The following is a 25,206-nucleotide window of genomic DNA, read 5'->3' on the forward strand; positions in this document are numbered from 1 at the left end:
TACCAGACATGACCATGCAGTCAACCTGATCTTGGACTCCCAGAGTCCAGAACTGTGAGAAAATAAGTTTCTATTATCTAAGTTACCCAGTCTATAATATTTTGTTATGACAGCTTGAGCAGACTAATACGTTTTATAGCAAAGGTGATTGGATCTAATTCCCAGGATTATGTTATGCTAGATGAGACTTGATCTTGGCAAGCTGGAAAGAGATTATCCTGCTGGCCTTGAAGAAACAAATTGCTATGATGTAAACTGCCTATGGGTAGGTCCACATGGCAAGTAACCGCAGTCACCTGGTAGGAGCTGAAGGCCTCAGTGCTACGGTTGTAAGGCAGTGTGAAAAAACCTGAACAAGTTTGGAAGTAGATCCTTTCCACTTGTGGAAAAACCTCCAGATGAGCAGGCAGCACAGTCAACACCGTGACTGTAACTTACTGAGACCCTCAGAAAACCCAGCTAAGCTATGCCTGAGCCTGGACTTTTGACCAACAGAAATGGAGAGAATACATTAGTGTTGTTTAAACCACTAAATTTCTGGTAAATTAGTACACAGAAACAGAAAACCAATACAATCACTTTGTAAGAAGAGCATGTGGGATGATTTGGCCATCTCTGGGGATAGTGTGCCTTCTTAGGAAAATACAATCTACCACAATTGTTCATTCTTTTCTCATCCCTAAACCTTCAAAAACCTGAGCTGAACACAGCAGTTGAGGGGAGAATAGTGGCATAGGAAGAACCATTCTCAAGATCCCAGTAAGTAATTTGCAAAAAAACTGGAGCAAAGGCTCACAAGTAACTGGATGAAATCACAAACAATATCCAGAACAGCTTTGTGTAACATGTGAGCAAGTTCCTCAAAGATTCCAAGAAATGACTATGGTTGGGAATCTGGCAAAAGGACAGGACTTCTGATTTCAAGTGGGTTTGAGCATCAGACTGTTATTATTTGGGCATTCAAGGGAAATGTGATTTAGACGATGGCAAAATCTATGACTTATAGGTCATATGTATAACATAACTAGAATAGAAATATTAGAATGGACTGTTCTTTATACAAATAATGGAAATCTCTTTCTAACTTCTTAAATTCAATTACTTTTTGTTTAATCTTTTGTTTAAGACTTATTGACCACCCAAAATTCAAATCTCTTTTTAATACAATGTCTTTATATTCATCAACAAATATTTAATAGACATCAGCTATGTGCTAGGCTAAAAGTACACAGACAAAGCCATTCTCAATGGAGAAATCAAATATGTTCATCAAGTACATGGATTTTTCATGGTTCCCATTACTTTATTAGAGAAACTTTTTTTATTGCATTAAAATACATAAAAGCACTGCCTTCATATTTTCTCTTTTGGGGAAATATAATAATATTGATGGTAAAGATAATAAAACTATCTAATGTTACTGAGTATATTTTATGCACCAGACATTGTGCTAAAAATTTATATTCATTATCTCTTTTAATTTTTGTAACTCTTTAAGGTCGATACTATTATTATCCCAAATTTATGATGAGGAAATTGAGAAACACAAAAGTTGCCTAAGGTAACACAATCAGTGATAGAGAACTGGAGTATGATTTTCTTTCATATTCAAAATCATGCAGACTAATAAGAGATCTTAAAAATTATTCAATCTCACTATCCTTCTAAGTATTCTTTTGCAAGTAACTTATTGAGGAAATTCTCAATTAATATAGATGTGGTTTCAGAATTCTAGTCTCAGCCTGATCCCCTGGGGATCCCTGGTACAGGAATCACACCACAGAGTTTGTTCCACCCAGAGGCAAAGGGACTGGGCTATTACACCCCCACATCAGTTTAGTCACTGGCTGTAAGCTAGGGATGAGGGGGAAAAGGGAAGAAAGGAAGGGTATTTTCTGGCATCTCCAGGCAAGGTGGCTCTCCCTGGAAATCCTCAGAAAAAGGATCCAGATACATGCTGTTAACAGCCAAGACCTATAGTAGCCAGAATATGAATACAAAGCCTGCTAAAGGGAATCTGGGCAAAGCTCCAATAACATCTGATATATCTGTCAAGTGTTTAGCCAACTCATGCTTGGATACTTATAGTAAGAAAGAACTCATCATACCCCCTTCTCCACCTAACAAGGCAGCCCATTACAATCCTTGGATAGCTTGGATAGAAAAGTCTTCCTCTTGTTGGATGTGGGGGAATAAAGGGAGGTCATTCCAGAACAGAATATGCAAAGGCCCAGAGTATAAAAGAGCATAATGGTATGTATTGTTGCCATACCTATTAGTAAGATTTATTGTAGTTAAACTGAAGATGTGAAAGTATCAAGTGAAAAAGATGGTCTAGGAAGATGGTTATAGGCCAGATAGCCAGATAATGAAAGACCTACATGCCTCATCAAGGACTTATGATATAAGATAACACTAAATATATTTTTGCAGAAAAGGGAAATGATCACCTCCTGTGTAAAACCCATCCTGGAAGCAATGCAGAGAGCAACCCCACCTCATTATATTAACTTTATGAGCTTTCTCATCTGTGTTTCCTCTGGACTAACAGCTCTTCAAGGACAGAAACCTAAGTGCCTAAAACAATAAATGTTTATGGAACTGAAAGGAAGTGATCATAAGGGAGAGAAATCATTACAACAACCCAGATGAGGGATGCTAACGGTCTAAATCAGGAGTCAGCAAACTATAGCCCATAGGCCTAAACCAGCCTAACAGCTCTTTTTATAAGTAAAAATCTATTGGAATACAGCCATGGCAATTTGTTCACATGCTGTCTATAGCTGCATCTATGCTATACAGCAAGTTAAATAACTGCCACAAAGACCATATGGCCTACACGCCTAAAATAGTATCTAGCCCTTTACAGAAAAGGTTTGCTGACCTCTGGACTAAACTGAAACAGTAGTTACATAAATGAATAGGTGGGATGGATGGAAATGATATTTAGGAGAAAAAAAAAATCAATTGGAGTAGCCACTACTCATTGCTCCTAGTTCTATTTCTTGATATTATGTGCACATTAGACACTCACATTATAAATATGTATAAAAAGCTTGCAAATGTACCAACACATCTTTTGACAATTCCTATTTGTCAAATTTAAACTGAACTATCATTTCCATAAAGTTCCTTACACTCTGAAGAACACATAGGGTAGTCCATTTACCATCAGGCCTACAGATCCGAAACAGAAGCATCAAACTGTTTGGTCCACTTAGACTAAGATAGTGCTGCAGTAATGGGACAGTATTAGCCCTAAGGTCTCTTATGTAAATCTTCTAAAAGACTCCCAACCTCTAAATCATTGCCACATTCTGGTCTTCAGAGATGGCCTAAATGCTTTTCACCTCATTAAGCTGCTCTGCACCAGAGTCCTCTAAAAACTTTTCATCTGAAAAGTCCCCATAAGGCCTGAAATTTCTTTTCCCTTCTCTATGTGTTTGGAACATAAAAGATTGCAATTCAAAGAAAAAGTAAAGAACTGTCATGGTCCTTTTTGTTGGTATTAATCTCTGAAAAGCAGATTTAGGGTGACTTTTTTTTTTTTCAGTTCCTGGTTCTCCACTTCCTGTTTGAATATACACTACAAAGTGTCAGTGAAATGCATTTATAGGACACAGTGAGCCAGTTGCTAGGTCTTTTGTATCAGGACTTAAAAGATAAAGGCAGGCTCCTTTCCTTAAAAAAAAAAAAAAAAAAAAAAAAGGCAATCTGCAGCCATAGAAACATCTAATCTTAGTCATAGTACCAACACCCTCAGATGGGGAAAAAAAAAAAAAAAAAGATAATTTAGATTAAAAGTTGCTTATAAAAATGGATTTTTAAACATCACACCTTGAATAACAAACCAATCAGGAAAACTTCTCCTACCTTCCATGGAATAAATTTAAGAAAAGTGAAACAACAAATGATATATTGGTACTTTTATATTTGAAGATTATTTACCTCAAATATTTAGTTGCTGTCATTATTTAGATGTAAAGTGTAGTCTACCATACACCATACACCAAAATATTTTTCAAATTAATAATATTTAAGTGTGAAGACAAGCATAAAAATATAGAACTAGAGGAAAATATAAGTAAACATTTCTGATTTTACAATGGAAAAGGATTCTTTAAAAATATGAGTAAAAGCAGAATCTGAAAGACAAACTGATAGATTTCAATATATAAAAACTTAAGACTTCTAGATATATTAAAACAGAACATTCAAAATTTAAAAACAACCAACAAGGAAAATGTTTCAATGGCTTTGACTAGAAGTTTCATTCTTTTTTCTACAAGAAGAAACCCATGAAAACATGATTTTAAAAAACGAGCACAGAATATGAGGATATGCATAAAGAAGGAATAAAAATGACCAATAAATATGTGAAAAAATATATGAAAAAACTCAGTCAAAAATATAAAAACTACCTTATTTTGTGCCTGTATAAAAGCAAAGATTTTTATTTAAAAGATAGCACACAGATATATTAGTTCAAATGTTTTTGGTTATGAATAACAGAAAACAAATTCCAAGTAATTTAGACAGTGAAAAATTAGTGGACCCTCAAAATTTTCTAACTCCAAAGATAGGTTTGCCATTAGGTATGGTTTAATCAGTAATCAAGCTCCAATTCTCCGAAATTTTTTGGATCTGGTCTATTTATCAGCATTGTGCTAAAGCTGGCTACTCTCAGGAAGGCAAAACAGCTACAGTAATTCCAGGAGTTGGCTTTGTACCACATCATTAAAAAAATAGAGAGAGTATCTCTTCTATCAGTCACCTCAGTCCTGGCATTCATTCTGATTGGATAAGTTTAGGTCATGTTTTCAATCCTTGACCAATCATCATGGTCAGGGAAATGGTACCTTCCAATTCGATGAGGCCTGTGTTAAATGTCCACGCTTGAACCAATCACTGTGGCAAGAGAAATAACAATTTGATAATTAACTAAAAGCATTCAGGGTCCGTTCTTGGTATTCAAGGTGGGGAAAATTCTCTTCAAGTCATGCAGCTGATACATAATGGAGGAAGAGGGATAGACTAGCTGCACTGATAATGTATAGAGAAACAAGCTCAGTTAGACACAGTGCATGGAGCAATAAATTACTTAAATATTTATAAGAAAACTGGACTATAAATATCAAAGCCTTAAAAATGTACACACATTTTTTTTCCAGAATTCCTGATGTTAAAATTTATCCTAAGGGAATAATCATGGAAAATACAAAGATATATTTATTATATTGGTTTAGGATTCCCAAAACTTAATATCCAACAATGGAAAATTACTTAAATTATGATACATGAATGGTACATTATATAGCCTTTAATATCATAGTGTAGAAGAATATTTACTGACATGTAAAATTGCTCAAGATGTATTGTTAAATAATTAAAACCAACAGAATAATCCATGTTGGTTATTTGTTTTTAAATTCTGAATAATCTGGGACGCCTAGGTGGCTCAGTCGGTTAAGCATCTGCCTTTGGCTCAGGTCATGATCCCGGGGTCCTGGGATTGAGTCCAGCATGGGGCTCCTTGCTCAACGGGAAGCCTGCTTATCCCTCTGCCTGCCACTCCCCCTGCTTGTGTGTGCTCTCTCTCTCTCTTTCTCTCTCTCTCTATCTGATAAATAAAATAAATAAGTAAAATCTTTAAATTCTGAATCTGTTTTGAGATATCCAAAAGTCTTAAAAGATTACCCTATTTTTATAAAATATATATGCATATATGTATACATTGAAAAAGACTGAAATACATCAAAATATAAATAGGTGTTATCTCTAGATAAAAGAATTATAGTTTTTATTTCTTTTTCATAATTTTCTATATTTTATAAATTTTCTTAATGCTTATGAACTATTCCAGTAATGAAAAGAATTCATGTTTAAGAGAAATAATTATAAATTGTAATTAATAACTAATTTAAAAGAATTAAGCAAATCTACATTTTGAGAAGATTTAATGGAAACTGTGACTTTAAGAACGTGTTGGTGAAAAATTCCAAAAGTTCCCAACTGCAGGTTGAGAGAAAGCCCACATAAAAGCAGAGCTCTACAAATGAAATCTTTAAATAATCTGTATCTTATCCCTGGAGGAGCAACAGCATGAAGCCACCCTTTAGTTGTTCAGCATTAGACCACCTGAACTTAACGCTCAGCTTAACGCTGACTTTATCCTAATGACTCTTCTACCGTCTGGGGAAAAGCTTAGGATAAACAAAGAAATATCAAACCTCCCCAGAGGGCTTTCCAACTCCCTGAGGAATCCTCTTTTGAGAACAGGCCCAAATACTCATATTTATACATCTGTGCAAGTGATGGCTAATGACCCAAAATTGCACCATATGTAGCTCCAATTGTACTATATATAGCTTCAACTTTCATGTAATTGATTCAAAAAGCAAATGTTGGTCTGGCCTACGTGAAGGTATGTGTACACTAGGTTATAGGAATAATCATCTCAATTTAATGTGGTAATTTTTAAAAGTCATTTAAACTAAAACTAAATTTACTGGTTTCATCTGTTGATGTATTATATAGGCACAGACTACAGAAGCTAAATATACATCATCTCAAGAAGAGATGCAAAGTTGAAAGATATACAGCCCTCTATGATGTGAGAGGATTCCATGCATATATGCTGTCTACACATAGCTGATCCTAGCTCCACAGCTGTAGAATGTACTCTAGGCTTCAATCAACATAATAATGCAAAAATAGACCAAAACACAGGAGCAATTGAAGAAAACGGGAGAAGAGAACACATGGTATCAGGGAAAAGTTGACTTTTCTGGTTTCTGATTTAAAAGAGCAAAAAAATGCCTTAAAAATTTTTAAATGCAAATAAAGTTAAAAGCACCCATAATATTCTGACAATCAGAAATATTTTTGAGAGTTTTAAAGCAGTTCAGTGTGTGTGTACATATACACATGTGCTTATATGTGCTTAGTATAATACATATTTAAGTTAAATATATTTAATACAGTTTGATATATATTATTTAACAGCTTAATATTATGTTCTTATATATATACATACAAACACACACATATATGTATATGTTTTTAGCCTGCTATTTTCACTTAAATATATTATAAATATTTCCATGGTAGGAAACTGCCTTTAGTATTATAATATTTTATCACAATGCTATTTTATTTTATAGATATACCATAATTTAATTAGTCCACCATTGTTAGAAATTTAGTTTTGTTTTCTTCCATATTTTGTTATTTCAAGTAATTTAGGTTTTAAGATACTGTTTTATTATTTAAAACAAAGTGCTACATTCTCTGATTATATCATTATAAAAACCTTGTATCAGAATTGCTTGGTTAAAAAGAAATTCAAAATGTTAAGGTTCTTGATATGCATATCAATTATGAGGACTTCAGTTGTTATTAACAATAAAAATAATCCAAATTGAAATTATTTAAATAGCTTTATTAAAGACTTTTTAATGGATCTCATAAATAGAGTCCAGAGATAGGTCACACAAAATTCAACAATGTCACAAGTATCCTGCTTCCTTTTGTCTCTTGCTCTGCCTACTGTGATACTATGAGATAACAAATAGCTACAAACAACTCCTGCAAATACATTTATATATTTTTTCTCCTTTATGTTCAAAGAAACCACATCTTCCCCAACACTCAAACAAAAATCCTAAACTTCATTCTAGATAAATTTGGGTCATGTGCCCATTCCTGAGCCAACAGCTTTGCAAGGGGGTTAGATACTGTCAATTTACAGTCCCACAAATAGAGTTCAGGTTTCCTCCAGCCTTCAAAAATATTGAGAATTAACCCTTAAAATTAACCTTTAAAAACTCACAATAAAATCAAAAGCTGCCAACTTGACTAAAGAAGAGTAAGCCATTATTCTTTTTCCTTTCTTTCTTGTCTTATCAGTTTGGCCTTTTTTTTTTTTTCAGGAACCTGCTTTTTATTTTTTTATTATGTTCAGTTAGCCAACATATAGTACGTCGTTAATTTTTGATGTAGTGTTCAATGATTCATTAGTTGCATATAACACCCGGTGCTCATCACAACATGTGCCCTCCTCAATACCCATCACCCAGCGACACCATCCCCCCTGCTCCCTCCTGCAACCCTCAGTTTTGTTCTTGGAATCCAGAGTCTCTCATTGTTTGTCTCCCCCTCTAATTTCTTCCCATTCAGTTTCCCTCCCTTCCCTTATTGTCCTCTGTACTATTCCTTATATTCCGCATATGAGTGAAACCATATGATAATTGTCTTTCTCTGCTTGACTTATTTCACTTAACATAATCCCCTCCAGTTCCATCCATGTCAATGCAAATGGTGGGTACTCATCCTTTCTGATGACTGAGTAATATTCCATTGTATATATGGACCACATCTTCTTTATCCATTCATCTGTTGAAGGGCATCTTGGCTCCTTCCACAGTTTGGTTATTGTGGACATTGCTCCTATGAATATTGGAGTGCATGTGTCCCTTCTTTTCACTACATCTGTATCTTTGGGGTAAATACCTAGTAGTGCAATTGCTGGGTCATAGGGTAAAAGAAAAACTTAGTAGATGTTAAGTTTTATTATAATTATCTTATTACTTGTATTACTAAATTGTTGTGATTACCTATTCATTCCATGAGCTAATTTTTCTACTGGGAATAGCCATTTAAAAAAAATTTTTAAATCCAGTATAGTTAACATATAGTGTTATATTAGTTTCAGGTGTACAATATGGTGATTCAACAATTCTATACGTTCCTCAGTGCTCATCAAGATAAGTGTAATCCCTTTCACGTTTTTCACCCATCCTCCCACCCACCACCCCTCTAGTAACCATCAGTTTGTTCTCTATAATTAAGAGTCTGTTTTTTGCTTCATCTCTATTTTTCTTTGTTCATTTGTTTCATTTCTTAAATTCCACATATGAGTGAAATCATATTGTATTTGTCTTTCTCTTATTTCATTTAGCATTATACTCTCTATATCTATCCATGTTGTTGCAAATGGTAGGATTTTTTTTTTTTGTAACTGAGTAATATTCCACTGTGTACCACATTTTCTTTATCCATTCATCTATCAATGGACACTTGGGCTGGTTCCATCTTTTGGCTATTGCAAATAATGCTGCAATAAACATATGGGTGCATATATCTTTTCAAATTAGTGTTTTCATATTCTTTGGGCAAATACCTGGAAATGGAATTATTGGAACATACAGTAGTTCTATTTTTATTTTGTAAGAAACTGCCATACAGTTTCCACAGTGGCTGTACCAGTTTGCATTCCCACCAATAGTGCAAGTGGGTCCCTTTATCTCCACATCCTCACCAATACTTGCTGTTTCTTATGTTTTTTATTTTAGCCATTCTGACAAGTATGAGGTGATATTTCATTGTGCTTTTGCCTTGCATTTCCTTGATGACTAGTGATATTGAGCATTTTTTCATGTGTCTGTTGGCTATCTGTCCGTTCATGTCTTCTGCCCATTTTTAATTGGATTATTTGGGTTTTTTGGTGTTATTTAAGTTCTTTATATATTTTAGATACTAATGCTTTATTGGATATGTCATTTATAAATATCTCCTCCCATTCAGTAAGTTGTCTTTTAGTTTTGTTGATTGTTTCTTTTGCTGTGCAGAAGCTTTTTATTTTGATGTATTCCCAGTAGTTTCTTTTTGCTTTTCTTTTTTTTTCCCTTGCCTCAGGAGACTTATCTAGAAAATGTTGCTATGGCCAATGTCAGAGAAATTACTACCTATGCTCTCTTGCAGGATTTTTATGGTTTTAGGACTCACATTTAGATACTTAACCCATTTTGAATTTATTTTTGTGTATGGTATAAGAAAGTGGTTCAGTTTTCCCAGCACAATTTGTTAAAGAGACTGTCTTTTTCTCATTGCATATTCTTGCCTCCTTCATCGAAGATTAACTGACTAAATAATGTTGGGTTCATTTCTGGGTTTTCTATTCTGTTTCATTGATCTATGTGTCTGTTTTTGTGCCAGTACCACACTGCCTTGATCACTACAACTTTGTAATATAACTTGAAGTCCGGAATTGTGATGCCTCCAGTTTTGCTTTTCTTTTTCAAGATTACTTTGGCTATTTGGAGTCTTTTGTGGTTCCATACAAACAAGGATTGTTTGTTCTAGTTCTAGAAAAATGCTGTTGGCATTTTGATAGGTATTGCATTAAATCTGCAGATTGCTTTGGGTACTATGGATAGTTTAACAATATCTGTTCTTCCAATCCATGAGCACAGAATGTCTTTCCATTTGTGTCATCTTAAATTTCTTTCATCAATTTATCATAGTTTTCAAAGAATAGATCTTTCACCTCTTTGGTGAAGTTTATTCCTAGGTATTTTTTTATTTTTGGCGCAGTTCTTAATTTCTCTTTCTACTGCTTCTTTATTAGTATATAAGAATACAATGGATTTGGGTATATTTATTTTGTATCCTATGACCTTATTGAATTCATTTATCAATGCACAGAAATCAGTGGCATTCCTATACACCAACAACAAGACAGAAGAAAGAGAAATTAAGGAGTCGATCCCATTTACAATTGCACCCAAAACCATAAGATACCTAGGAATAAATCTAACCAAAGAGACAAAGGATCTGTACTCAGAAAACTATAAAATACTCATGAAAGAAATTGAGGAAGACAAAAAGAAATGGAAAAACGTTCCATGTTCATGGATTGGAAGAACAAATAGTGTGAAGATGTCAATGCTACCTAGAGCAATCTACACATTCAATGCAATCCCCATCAAAATACCATCCACTTTTTTCAAAGATATGGAACAAATAATCCTAAAATTTGTATGGAACCAGAAAAGACCCCGAATAGCCAGAGGAATGTTGAAAAAGAAAAGCAAAGCTGGCGGCATCACAGTTCCGGACTTCCAGCTCTATTACAAAGCTGTCATCATCAAGACAGTATGGTACTGGCACAAAAACAGACACATAGATCAATGGAACAGAATAGAGAGCCCAGAAATGGACCCTCAACTCTATGGTCAACTCATCTTTGACAAAGTAGGAAAGAATGTCCAATGGAAAAAAGACAGTCTCTTCAACAAATGGTGTTGGGAAAATTGGATAGCCACATGCAGAAAAATGAAACTGGACCATTTCCTTACACCACACACAAAAATAGACTCCAAATGGATGAAAGACCTAAATGTGAGACAGGAGTCCATCAAAATCCTAAAGGAGAACACAGGCAGCAACCTCTTTGACCTCAGCCACAGCAACTTCTTCCTAGAAACATCACCAAAGGCAAGGGCAAAAATGAACTATTGGGACTTCATCAAGATAAAAAGCTTTTGCAAAGCAAAGGAAACAGTCAACAAAACCAAAAGACAACCGACAGAATGGGAGAAGATATTTGCAAATGACATATCAGATAAAGGGCTAGTATCCAAAATCTATAAAGAACTCATCAAACTCAACACCCAAAGAACAAAGAATCCAATCAAGAAATGGGCAGAAGACATGAACAGACATTTTTCCAAAGAACACATCCAAATGGCCAACAGACACATGAAAAAGTGCTCAATATCGCTCGGCATCAGGGAAATCCAAATCAAAACCTCAATGAGATACCACCTCACACCAGTCAGAATGGCTAAAATTAACAAGTCAGGAAACAACAGACGTTGGCGGGGATGCGGAGAAAAGGGAACCCTCCTACACTGTTGGTGGGAATGCAAGCTGGTGCAGCCACTCTGGAAAACAGTATGGAGGTTCCTCAAAAAGTTGAAAATAGAGCTACCATATGATCCAGCAATTGCACTAGTGGGTATTTACCCCAAAGATACAACAGTAGGGATCCGAAAGGGTACATGCACCCCAATGTTTATAGCAGCAATGTCCACAATAGCCAAACTGTGGAAAGAGCCAAGATGTCCATTGACAGATGAATGGATAAAGAAGATGTGATATATATATATATATACACACACACACACACACACACAATGGAATATTATGCAGCCATCAAAAGGAATGAGATCTTGCCATTTGCAACGACATGGATGGAACTAGAGGGTATTATGTTGAGCGAAATAAGTCAAACAGAGAAAGACATGTATCATATGATCTCACTGATATGAGGAATTCTTAATTGCAGGAAACAAACTGAGGGTTGCTGGAGTGGGGGGCGGGGTGGGAGGGATGGGCTGACTGGGTGATAGACACTAGGGAGGGTATGTGCTCTGGTAAGCGCTGTGAATTGTGCAAGACTGTTGACTCTCAGATCTGTACCTCTGAAACAAATAATGCAATATATGTTAAAAAAGAAGAAGAAGAAGAAGAAGAAGAAGAAGAAGAAGAAGAAGAAGAAGAAGAAGAAGAAGAAGGAGAAGAAGAAGAAGAAGGTAACAGGAGGGGAAGAATGAAGGGGGGGAAATCAGAGGGGTAGACAAACCATGAGAGACAATGGACTCTGAAAAACAAACTGAGGGTTCTGGGGGGGGGGGGAGGATGGGTTAGCCTGGTGGTGGGTATTGAGGAAGGCACATTCTGCATGGAGCACTGGGTGTTATGCACAAACAATGAATCATGGAACACTACATCTAAAACTAATGATGTAATGTATGGGGATTAACATAAGAATAAAAAATTAAAAAAAAATCCACAAATAACTGTAAACCTTAGCCTTTTCTTATGATAATATCTTTAAAAACTAAAGAGAAGTCTCTCATTCACAAGTTATGAATACTCTTGTCCTAATATAGGAATAGCTTAATTTATAAAAATCTTATATGAAGCCATTCCTCTAACTGGGAATAGAAATGACATTTTTAGTTTGTTCAACGTGCAGTGTGATTCCTATCTGAGTACTGTTATTTCCGGCTCCCCGATGAGCCACTGTTAGGATTGGTCAAAAAGGATCTGGGCTCCCTTCTTCCCTTTTGTTTTCTTCCTCTGAAATTGGTTAGAACAGATAGAGAGCTTTTCTCTTCCACCTCAGAATTCAGCAGTTCTGATTCATGAACAGATGAGTTCTAAGGAAACCAAACTTATTTCAGCTGTGTGCCCAAAGCTCCCTCTCTGCCCTATACATGCAGCAGGCCATAGCTACATTACTATTGAGTGTTGTTCAACCTCGTGGCTATTTATCTTCCATTATATATAAATGGTGATTGTGGAGAGCTCTCTGTCATGCAAATGGTTCTTATTATCTCAAGCTTAAAAAACACCTTTTAAGAAAGTGGGAAGTTATGCCCTGTTCTGCAATATTTGGCAGTGTTCATTTTAACTGAATCATTTGTTAGGGCAAAATTACTGTAACCTGTAATAAATGCTAAGACTGTCAGATGCATACTTGTACTGAATTAATATTTTATAGCTTCTTGGCCCTGTGTGGGCTGACTGTTCTACTGGAATGCTCTAGTACCATGGAAACGCTTGGAGATATTTTCTCTTAATTGTAAGAATGTTTGACAGATAACAGTACAGTACTATGGAATTAAACTCCATTGCTGATGAATTCTGATCAGCTTATAACCGGCTTTATCCTATCATTTCAGGGTTTCTTTTTTATTTTATTTTTAAGCATTACAACATCTGTCCTTGTCCATAATCACTTCTTAAAAGCCTTATTGTCAGTAAGTATTATATTGTCTACATAATTATTAGATGGAGGAAGATACCCAGTTTTTTAATTGAAATTTCTCTATTTTTAAAAAATCCAACCTGTGAACTATGATTAAAATCTTTTTTTTTTTAAGAATTACTTATTTAAAGAGGAAAGAATTCTGCTAACATCTTTCTATTGCTAAACTGTGATATTTTTTTTAGGCACAGTTATATTATCCTTAAATTCTAATGCTAAAAAAATTGGTATTTAGCTACAAAAAAATTTTGGAATCTTCAAAACAAAATATAAAGAATGTGTATTACACATTTTTATATCTAAAGAACATGCTATGCTTCCACCTTTCCAGTCCAATGAGATGCAATAGAAAATATTTATTATTTTTCTACTTAAGACTTCTGAATCAGCTGACTCAACTTTTACCCTGAACTCCCATGACCTTCATGAATCAAGTTCATAATGAAAGCCAAGCATCTAAATCTCCAGGCAGAGTTTCCAAGAGAAACAGATAACTGCTAATGACATTCTTTCTTGCTTGTTCCTTTTCTCAAACACATTTAAGAGGGTTCAAGTAGTTGTCTGTGGCCAACTCATTAAAATGTTTTCTTTTCTCCTATTATAGCACTGCCATGAACACTGGGAGGCGCTGGCTCTCTTAACTCTAAAAGAAAAAAGTCTTTCATTCTGGTATTTGGGTTCTACCAGGTTGGCCCTCATTCACCATAGTCCTTAGCACTGGCCCTCACTCAGGAGTATTCTGACACACCACTACCAGCCTAACTATAAGTAGAACCCTGGGAAGTACAGCTCATCATCTGACTCAACTGTCTTTTCTTATGAACCTGTCCATGTAGCTTTTATCTTTTCTCTCTCCACAGAGTTGAATAGTGAGGAGTAGCTAAGAAAGCAATATTCAAATTAATCAGTTGAACATTGGTGGAGAAAAGCTGTGAATACATTAAATGTTTCTCCTATCACAGGGAGTTTACTGAGGGAAGATACTACTTCTGGTTAGGAGTACCTGGGAAAGGTTTTATAGCAGAAAGGACACTTAAACATTATGTGTGCATGTGTTAGAAAGAATAGTAACCCAAGGTGGAAGAGAGACTAATAAGCAAAGTGTAGGCAGAAAATGGTCCCCACATCTTAATACCTAGAATCTCTGTTATCTTAATGTGGCAAAAGGGATTCTATAGATGTGATTAAATTAATAAGTTTTTTTTTTAAGATTTTATATATTTATTGTGACACAGAGAGACACAGTAAGAGAGGGAACACAAGCAGGGGGAGTGGGAAAGGGAGTAGTAGAGTTCCCGCCGAGCAGGGAGCCCAATGCAGGGCTAAATCCCCAAAGGCAGATGCTTAACGACTGAGCCACTCAGACACCCCTAAATTAAGAAGTTTTGAGATGGGAGGTTATCCTGGATTATCCAAATGGAACCTAAATATCACAAGTGCTCTTATTTTAAAAAGGGAAGCAGAAATGTGAGCCAGAGAAAATATGAGGACAGAAGCAGAGGTCAGAATGATACAGTCTCTAAAAGCTGGAAAAGGCAAGGAAATAGATTCCCCCTAGTATCTTCAGAAGGAATGCAGCTCTGTAACACCTTGATTTTAGCCTACTGAGACCCTTTCAGATTTCTGACCTCTAGAATTATAAAATAGTAAATTTGGGTTAAGGCACCAATTTGTGATTATTTGTTATAGCAGCAATAAGAAAAGTACACAAAGGCAAATGGGGAAATGTATGCTACTTGTAAAGAATATTAAACCTCCTCATAGTGGATGGTGCATAGGAATAATCAATAAAGGAAAAGATAGGAAGAATGGTAACAAAAATGACAACATTTTACTTTCTGCTTAAAGTGCTTTCATATTCATTGTTTTAAAAATATGATTCCCGGGCGCCTGGGTGGCTCAGTTGGTTGGGCGACTGCCTTCGGCTCAGGTCATGATCCTGGAGTCCCTGGATCGAGTCCCGCATCAGTCTCCCTGCTCGGCAGGGAGTCTGCTTCTCCCTCTGACCCTCCCCCCTCTCATGTGCTCTCTCTCATTCTCTCTCTCTCAAATAAATAAATAAATAAATAAAAAATATGATTCCCATAGCAACATTTAATCCTGGCACTATGATACTCTCTGGTGTAAAGATGAAGTAGCTATGGCTCATGGAAGAAATTGCTCTGCCCAAATTCACAGTTCAGTAAGTGTTGGTGCTGACCAGGAGCCAAGGTCTACGAACTCTTCACCTCTTTCCACTGTACCATATCCCTTGTTCATACCAGGCCACCTAACTTCAGAGGGGTTTGAATGTTAGGACAAAGGCTGTAAAATGTATTCTCCAGCAATAACTTAAAGGCTTTCAAGCAAGGAGTGGCATAATCAATTAATATAATAGCATAACATAAAGTAGATATTTAGAAAAAAAAATCTAGAAACTGATTAGGCTAAAGGAAAGTTGAGGAGACAGGAAACAAAGGCCTGAACTGAGGCCAACAGTGGGAATAGAAACAGGTGTATTGTTTTTACAGGTGGGAGGGGGTTAAGGGCAGGTAAAAATAGAAGCAGGAAATTAAGTTTTCCTTTGGTAATAAATGAGAAAGATTGAAGTCTTTTTTTCTTTTCAGTACTTCAATTTCATTTTATTGCCAAATAATATTTCATTGTATGGATATACCACATTTCATTTATACATTCATCAGTTGATAAACATTTGGATTATTTCCATTGTTTGGCTATTATAAACAATGCTACTATGATCATCTGTGTGCAAGTTTTTGTGTGGTCATATGATTTCAATTATTTTGGGTATATATCTAAGATTGGAATTGCTTGGTCATATGGTAACTATGTTTAACTTTTTTTTTTTTATGTTACGTTAATCACCATACATTACCTCATTAGCTTTTGATGTAGTGTTCCATGATTCATTGTTTGCATATAACACCAATGCTCCATGCAGTATGTGCCCTCTTTAATACCCATCACCAGGCTAACCCATTCCCCCACCCCCTCTCCCCTCTAAAACCCTCAGTTTGTTTCTCAGAATCCATAGTCTCTCATGGTTCATCTCCCCCTCCGATTTCCCCCCCTTCATTTTTCCCTATGTAAGACTGTTGAATCACAGACCTGTACCTCTGAAACAAATAATACATTATATGTTAAAAGAAAAAGAAGATAGCAGGAAGATTAAAGTTTTATAATATGTATATATCTTGGAAAATAAGTTAACATACATTTAAGTAGGCTGTATAAATATAAATCATGGTTTTCAAATAAAAATTAAGTTTTTAACCTGCATCAGACTATTTTAACTTTCTAAATTCCCATTTCAAAAGATTTTAAAAATTGCTTAAAAAATAAATGAATCCCGGGCGCCTGGGTGGCTCAGTTGGTTGAGCGACTGCCTTCGGCTCAGGTCATGATCCTGGAGTCCCTGGATCGAGTCCCGCATCGGGCTCCCTGCTCGGCGGGGAGCCTGCTTCTCCCTCTGACCCTCGCCCCTCTCATGTGCTCTCTCTCATTCTCTCTCTCTCAAATAAATAAATAAAATCTTTAAAATAAATAAATAAATAAATGAATCCCAATACTGTATTTCTTATAATAATACCAGAGTTCTTTTTATCTCATTGAGGTCAACTATCTGGCAACCAGTAAAAATTGAGAATAGAAAAGTGCCACTCTGTTCTTCTCAGAGTAACAATGATATACTCTCTAAATCATCACCTTTCTGACAGGTCTTTCTTGACCCCATCCATCTCTCACTCTATTAACCTGTTTTCTATTCCCTTCATATGATGTTGGTAAGCTACAAAAATATCTTTGGATGGTCATCTTTGTTATACATCTAAAACATTTGCTGCTGCATTAGGACATGTTATTTATTGTTCTTATTCATCTGTCAATTTTCATCATGCCCATTTTACAATCTTGATTGCCTTTTGTGACCTTGGTTCTTAGAAGTTTTTACCAACTTTTTCAGAGTTCCGAACTCTGACAATGGCCTTAATAGACTGAATAATGGTTCACCCAAGATGTCTATGTCCTAATGCCCAGAACCTGTGAATATGTTACCCTATATGGCAAAATGGACTTGGCAAATTTGATTGAGGATCTTGAGATGGGGAGACTATCCTAGATTATCCAGGTGTAATCACAAGGGTCCTTGTGAGGGAATGAGAGGCAGAAGAGAAAGGAAAAGGGAGAAACTGAAAAGCAAGAGGGAAGGTTACAGATTGGTAGGTGACAAGAGATGAGAAGAGGCATTAATGATCACGTTCTGATTCTCAGAAATAACCTAATCTAAAAATAACATCAACTTTTACTTACTCCTAAACTCAACCAATGGGAGAGAGGAGGTGGAATAAATGTCCTCACACAGACCAGGGGGGTAAGATGAGGCAGATCTATATAACATCCAGCTCTACAAACATCAAGTCTACCTTGGACATGTGGGGGATGGTGGGTGGAGGGTGGGAAGGGTTACTTAATAGATTCCAAAAGCTAAAGAAAATTTTTTAGTGAAACATCCTTACTGTCACTTATCCCCATATTCTGTCAACCTTACCCCCATGTCTCCCACGTCTCCTTACCCCCCATAATAAGGACAAAAATGAAAAAAAAAGGAAAAGAAAGAAGAGAAATTAACATTTTTTGAGCACCTATTAATGTCAGACAAGATGTGAGATGTTTTTAATTTATTACATTTCATTTTCTTAAAAAAGCTAAAATTTCTGAGCCTTTAATGTGGGCCAAGCCTTGTGTATCATACATAATTTATCTCATGCTAACAACTATTCTTTGAGGTTGATGGTATTGGTATCCCCATCTTGTACATGAGAAACTGAACTTTACAGAGGTTAAGTAATTGCCCATCAAACATTTGGCAAAATGCAAGGCTGGGATTCAAATGCAGGTCTGTCTCATGCCAGAGCCTCGATTCTTAACCACTGCTCTGAGAGGTAGGTACAATTTTTCTTTCTTTATAGATGAAAAAAATGAGTCAAAGGGATATCAAGTAACTTACATTGCTGTCTCCAAATAAAAATTAGCTTATACAGACTTCAAACTATTATACACATAACAAGCTTTATATTTGGAAAGCAGATAGAGTTCAGTTTTTTGGTGGCTCTATAAATTGATTTTGTAAAAACCATCCCCAAAATTACACTAGACAACCATCCCTTTTCAGGCTCATTCGGTATCCACAAACTGGTGTTAGGGTAAATCCCAGCACTCCCAGACCTACAAAAGTAAAACCTACTAATTCATCAAAGGGCAGAATTAGGACTTATAACAGTGGTGTCAAAGTCTGAATTTGGAATAATTAAATCTCTCAAGCATAGCTGCACTTTTAATTTTCAAACATGCTCTTAAGGGAAACTTCGTGTTACATCATTCCAAGAGCTTATTTCTCTTAGATCCAATTCGTTGATGAGATTTGCATTGGAGAGAAGCCACTGACAAAATCTCACACAAACCTTCCCTAACCAGAGTCTCAACATGATGATTCCAGGTTTCATGGGGTACCCCTCCAGCCACCATGGCTACCTATGCAACCCATATGACTCGCAAATAAAACATGACACATACCACTACTTCCTAGATCAGCTCACTTCAGATGACCAAACCCAAGTAACAAAATCGAGGTTTCTTTTGTGCTTCTTTCTTTTGGTTCAAACATATGCTCATCTACAAAATACACAAAAGACTATTTTGTTTTTGATTAAAGCTTCTAATTTGGGCAAGGCAGGAGCTAAACTTTGAAAATGTGTGTTAATTTATCCAGAGCTTGTACCACAGTAAAAATAACTTCACATGTACCTGTAATACCAGCTCAAGGAATATGAAAGCAAAAAAAGTTCATGAGAATCACGTGTTCTGGTGAGAATACAAAAGAAGCTACTAATTAGGAAAAAACAAAATAACCATGGATGGAGCAGCTGCAGTAATTTGCTGTGCCTTTCTGGCATTCTGGGAAACTGAATGCATTATCACAGTCACTTTTCACGACATAAAGAGACTTCATTAGCTTATTTTTTCCCCCATAAATTCATCCAGTTTAGGCTATAGAAAAGCAGTTCACAAACCTAAGGTTGAAGTGCTGAGTTTCAGAAAATGTTCAAAAAGTAGCCTTCAACAGATTTTGTAAACAATGTTTTTGAACAATTTTCAATTAGAGTCACACAGTGTTTAGTTGCAACATTCCCTTTTCCTTGATCAGAATCCAGGAAAACTACTATTTTACTTGCTGAAATATGGAAGGAATATAGTCTCGGTTGGCAATAAGAAGATGGGAGTTGAGTGGGAAAAAGGAAAGAAGAAAAGTTGCCAGCCAAACAGAACTAATGTGTTCAAGATACATTCTGAAGAGTAAAGAAAACTAGTCAAAATTCAGTAGGACTTAGAACATTTCCCTGAGTGCTCGCTTTGGCAGCACATATACTAGAACCACATTTCCTTGAGATGGGGATGGAGAGATGAGGGCTCCAGATCCAGCAGTACTGCTGAGTTCTGCCATGCTCTCGAAATAAAGGATAGCATGACCTGAGCCAAAAATGGACAACTCTGTATTCAGAGGACAAATTTTGACAAATCCCACCCAAATCTGGACATATAGAGAGTTTCCCTAAGCAAACCAAACTGAGAATGCCTATAAACATGAAGTCATTCTGGTTTTAAAAGTCATTAGAATATCCAGAGGAAAAATAAGAGTTCACCCATTCCACTATACAGAGAACTGTACTCACTGTGTGCCTGCTATTTTCCCATGTAAAATGAAGACTTTTTTTAAACCATAGGGTGTCACATGCATAATTTTAAATAGTTCTATATTATTTAAGACTAAATTGGGAGCTCAGGATTGAGTTTAGCCATGTTCCCTCCTCCCATGATAGGGAGGCCATGTGGGAAGCAGGCGTGGCCAGTCCGTCTTGCACAGTTGGCATGGAGAAAAAGCAGCACACCTTTCAGTAATTGCTTTCAACAAATAGTAACTGAGCATCTGCTGTGGCCCCAACCAAAGATAATGAGGCTGGAGGCTGTCTATAGAATATGGTGTGGGAAGCTGATTTCCAAGGCTGAACCAAATAAGCTTATCCAAAATAGAGAGTCAAACAAGGGCAGCCTGAGGAGAATATTGGGAATGGAGATGCAAGGAAGCAGCAGATAGAAGCCCATGAACAAAAGCTGATCTAAACAAATTTGGCAGATAGTTGTTAATGCCCATTGAAGGGTTTTTTTGTTTTTTGGGGTTTTTTTACCTGCTCTTGGCACATTCATGTGAGTATATCAGTATCATTTGAAGGAGCTGGAATGTGAAAATGAATTACATTATTTTTAAAAAGCAATGGGCTCAAATAAGCAGCTTATGATATAGGGTAATCATTTGAGACTATGTATTTAACACTCACCTTCCTGTGTTCTGCTTGCAAGAATCAAAGAAACATAAAAATTAGGAAAACAACATCTGGACTAATATAGGATTGAGCAGTAGTTCCAAGAAATAAAACTTTTTTGTTGTAAGCCAATGAAATTTTGGGGGTTTGTTTGTTCCAGCAGCATACTGATATGCTATCTTTCTAATTTTTAATTTTAATTTTGAGATAGTAAAAATGTAGTATACTACAAAGAATTGTATAAAAAATATTCATGTACCCAAAACCTAAATTAGTAATTATCGTGTTGTTATATTTGCTTCAAGTCTTTTTTTAATAGGAGAAATAATCCCTTTTATCTACCATTCTCAGCACCATTTCCTCTACTTTTCCAGAGCTAACCACAGTGAGTAATTTGATGTATAAACTGCTAATCCATTCTACACCTTTGTATAAATTGTTTTGTTGTTTTTATTTTATAATTAAAAATAAACACAATTACATACATTCACTTAAGAAAATTGGGGTATGTATAAAAGCATAGAGGAAATTAAAACCACCCATAATCCTATCATCAAAAGACAAAATTGTACCAGTGTTGTGAATATATATACATACACATACTATTTTTATAAAATAATTTTATACAGTCTATGGCCTGCTTTCTTTCATATAACAATTAAAATTTTCCCATTAAATAGTATTTTATAGCATAATAATTTTCTTGAGTAAAATACATATAAAACAGAAAATCAAAAAGTTCTTATTTCCCTCCATCACCTAGTGTTATTCCTCCATTTTTTGTCAACTTGATGAGTGAAAAATATTCCATCTTCTTTATTTTGCATTTGTTTGGTTGTTAGTTAGGCTATGCGTTTTTGTGTGTATATATAACATCGCAATACTGCTTACCTACAGTGGCTACCTGCTCTATTTGCCTGGCCTGTCTTTCCTTTTCTGAGGAAGAACTGACCCTCTCCTTTTCCATATGGTTCTGAAGGAAGGGACACAGAAAATACCTCTGCCCATCCCTAGTTGTAGGGATCAGCACGTAATCGTCAACCTCCAGGTGAGGATCGCAAAAATAGTTCTAAGAGGGAAGATTATAGTGATAAATGTCTACATGAAGAGAAAAGAAAGATTCCAAACAACCTAACTTTACAGCTCAAACAACTAGAAAAAGAACAAACTAAGCTCAAAGTTAGCAGAAGAAAAGAGGTAACAAAATTCAGAGCAGAAATAAATGAAATTGAGAACAGAAACAATAAAAAAAATCAATAAAACTATGACTTAGATTTTTGAAAAGATAAAATTGACAAACCTTTAGCTAGGCTTGTCAAAAAAAAAGGAGGACTCAAATTATAAATAAAAGAGATGTTACAACTGATACGATAGAAATACAAAGGATCATTAGAGACAACTGCCAACATATATATGCCAACAAACTGGATAATCTAGAAGAAATGGGTAAATCTTGGAAACACAACCTACCAACACTGAATCATAAAGAAATAGAAAATCTGAAAAGACAATAATGTGTAAGGAGACTGAATCAGTAATCAAAGCCTCCCAACAAATAAAATTCCAGGACCTGATGGCTTCCCTGGTGTATTCTACCAAACTTTTAAAGAAGAACTAGGGCCAATCCATCTCAAACTGCTCCAAAAAATTGAAGAGGAGAAAACATTCCCAAACCCATTTTATAAGGCCACCATTATCCTGACAACCAAAGCCAGATAATGACACTCCAGGAAAATAAAACTTCAGGCCAATATCCCTAATGAATATAGATGTTAAGTTCTCAAGAAAACACTAGCAAACAAAATTCAACAGCACCTTAAAAGGATCATGACCAAGTGAGATTTATCCCTGGGAAGCAAGGATGGTTCAACATACACAAATCAGTCAATGTGATACACTACATCAGTAAAATTAAGGATAAAAATCATATGGTCCTCTCAATAAATGCAGAAAAAGATTTGAAAAAAAATGACATCCATTCATGATAAGAGAGTCTCAAAAAATTGGATATAGGAGGAAGGAAGTTCATATATGACAAGCATATAGTCATAATAAAGTTCATATATGACAAGCATATAGTTAACATAATAAAGTTCAGATATGACAAGCATATAGTTAACATCATACTCAATGGTAAAAAGCCAAAATCTTTTCCTCTAGGATGAGGAACAAGACAAGAGTGCCCATTTCCACCAGTTAGATTAACATAGTACTGGAAGTCAAGCCAGAGAAATGACACAAGAAAAATAAAGACATCCAAATTATAAAGAAAGAAGTAAAACTGCCTCCTTTTGCAGATGTTATGATCTTAGAGAAAATCCTGAAGACTCCACCGAAAAACTGTTAGAACTAATAAATAAATTCAGTAAAGTTACAGGATACAAAACCAATATGTAGATATCAGTTTAATTTCTATATACTAACAATAAAATATCTGAAAAAAATTAAGAAAAGAATTCAATTTACAGTAACATCAAAAAGAATACTTAAAAATAAATTTAACCAAGGAGGTAAGAGATTTGTACACTAAATTCTAAAATTGGTATAGAACTACAAAAGACCTCAAATAGACCAAGCAATCCTGAATAAGAGCAAAGCTAAAGGAGTCATAGTTCCTGATTTCAAACTAAATCACAAAGCTATAGTTCTCAAAATAGCACAGTACTGGCATAAAAATGGACACAGAGACCAATGGAACAGAATCAAGAACCCAAAAATAAACCATATAGATTTATATATTTATGTATTTATATATGGCCAACTAATCTTAGACATCAGTGCCAAGTATATACAATGGAAAAAGGATAGTCCCTTCAACAAATGGTGCTGGGAAAACTGGATAATCACATACAAAAGAATGAAACTGGACCTCTTGGTCTTCATGATTTTTTTATGTGATACCAAAAGCACAAGCAACAAAAACAAAAATAAAAAAGTGAGATGTCATCAAACTAAAATGCTTCTGCATAGCAAAGAATCAACAAAATAGGAAAGCAACCTACAGAATGGGAGGAAATATTTGCAAACCATGTATCTGAAAAGGGGTTAATAATCAAAATACATAAGTAACTCAAAAAACCGAATAGCAAAAAAAACAACAACAACAACAAAAAAAAAAACAGCCCAATTAATAAATAGGCAAAGAATGTGAATACACATGTTTTCAACTGAAAAAAACATTTGCAAATCATGTATCTAACAAGCAGTTAATATTTAAATTATGTAAGTAACTCATACAACTCAAGAGCAAAATAACAATTTAAAAATGGGCAAAGAACAAGAATAGATATATTTCCAAAGACATACAAACAGCCCACAGATATATGAGAAGGTGCTAAACATCACTAATCAGGGAGATACAAGTGAAAACAACAATGAGATATCACCTTACACTTGTTAAAATGTCTATTACCAAAAAGACAAAAAGATAACAAGTGTTAACAGGGATGTAGAGAAAAGGGAATCCTTGTGCACTGTCAATGGTAATGTAAATTGATACAGCACTATAGAAAACAATAAAAAGATTCCTCAAAATATTAAAAATAGAACTACCATGTCATACAGCAATCCCACTTCTTGACATGTATCCAAAGGAAATGATATCATTATCTAGAAGAGATATCTGCATCCTCCTGTTCATTACAGCATTACTCATGATAATCAAAATGTGGAAATAACCTAATTGTCCACCAATGGATGAATGGATAAAGAAGATACAAATGGATGAAGAAGATATATATATGCACATACATGCACATATATATGTATATGTGTATATATATGTATATATATGTGTATATATATATATATGGATATATATATGCCCTTGGACACTGGCATTCCTGGTTCTCAGGCCTTTAGGCTTGGACCTGTTCCATCAACCTGGTTTACCATCAGTCCCTTGGTTCACAGGCCTACAGACTCAGACTGAATTATACATTCAACCTTTGTAGTTCTCTTGCTTACAGATGGGAGATTTAGGACTTCTCAGCCTTCATAATAGCATAAGCCAAATAAATATCCATATATATAACTCCAATATTCATATATATACGGAAAAAATACTTATGGAAAAATATATATGGAAAAATATACATGTATATACATATACATATATATGTGTATGTATATATATATGTATGTATGGAAAATACATATTTTATATTTATAGATATTTTCCATATGCATACATGCACATATGTATATGTATAT

The 25,206-nt window shown here is 35.2% G+C and overlaps 1 long non-coding RNA gene across 1 annotated transcript in view; it reads right to left on the minus strand.

Annotated features, from left to right (window-relative positions):
- LOC123858329 (uncharacterized) overlaps positions 1-25,206 on the minus strand; it is a 268,636-nt gene that overhangs the window by 154,780 nt on the left and 88,650 nt on the right. The window lies entirely within an intron of this gene.

The sequence above is a fragment of the Mirounga angustirostris genome, unplaced genomic scaffold (assembly GCF_029215605.1).
Source record: "Mirounga angustirostris isolate CCGP_5_RB_7025 unplaced genomic scaffold, mMirAng1.0.hap1 SCAF_4, whole genome shotgun sequence".
Taxonomy (NCBI): Eukaryota; Metazoa; Chordata; class Mammalia; order Carnivora; family Phocidae; genus Mirounga; species Mirounga angustirostris.